Source organism: Mandrillus leucophaeus, unplaced genomic scaffold (assembly GCF_000951045.1).
Source record: "Mandrillus leucophaeus isolate KB7577 unplaced genomic scaffold, Mleu.le_1.0 Scaffold314, whole genome shotgun sequence".
Classification (NCBI taxonomy): domain Eukaryota; kingdom Metazoa; phylum Chordata; class Mammalia; order Primates; family Cercopithecidae; genus Mandrillus; species Mandrillus leucophaeus.
This window is the reverse complement of record NW_012103299.1, coordinates 987,146-988,080: the sequence shown is the minus strand read 5'-3', so window position 1 is coordinate 988,080 and position 935 is coordinate 987,146.

The window sequence follows — 935 nt, the reverse complement described above, 5'->3', positions numbered from 1 at the left end:
AACAGAGCGAGACTCTGTCTCCAAAAAAAAAAAAAAAGACATTCTGATTCTTGCACAACATGGATGAGTCTTAAGGATATTATGTTAAGTGAATAAGCCAGCCACAAAAGGACAAATGCTATGTAATTCCTCTTGAAGGAACCTAGAGTAGTCAAACTCATAGAGACAGAAAGTAGAATGGTGTTTGCCATGGGCTAGGGGAGGGAATATGGGAGGTGGTTGTTTTGTTTGTTTGTTTTTTGAGACAGAGTCTTGCTTTGTCACCAGGCTGGAGTGCAGTGGCGTGATCACAGCTCACTGCAGCCTTTACCTCCTGGGCTCAAGCAATCCTCCCACCTCAGCCTCCGCAGTAGCTGGGACTACAGGCATGCACCATCATGCCCAGCTAGTTTTTGGTTTAAATTTTTTGTAGAGATGGGGGTCTCACCACTGCACCTGGCCAGAGGTGGTGGTTTAAGGGATATGAAAAAGTTCTGGGCTGGGCACAGTGGCTCACGCCTGTAATCTCAGCACTTTGGAAGGCCTAGGTGGGCAGATGACTTGAGCTGAAGAGATTGAGACCATCTGGGGCAACATGGCTAAACCCCATCTCTACAAAAAATACAAAAAATTAGCAGGGCGTGGTGGTGCATGTCTATAGTCCCAGCTACTGGGAGGCTGAAGTGGGAGGATCATCTGAGCCCAGAAGGTTAAGGACTGGGTATGGTGGCTCACACCCCGTCTCCACTAAAAATACAAAACTTAGCTGGGTGTGGTGGCACACGCCTGTAGTCCCAGCTACTTGGGAGGCTGAGGCAGGAGAATCATTTGAACCTGGAAGGTGGAGGTTGCAGTGAGCCGAGACCACACCACTGCACTGCAACCTGGATGACAGCGAGACTCTATCTCTAAATAAATAAATAAAATAAAATAAAATAAAATAAAATAAAATAAAA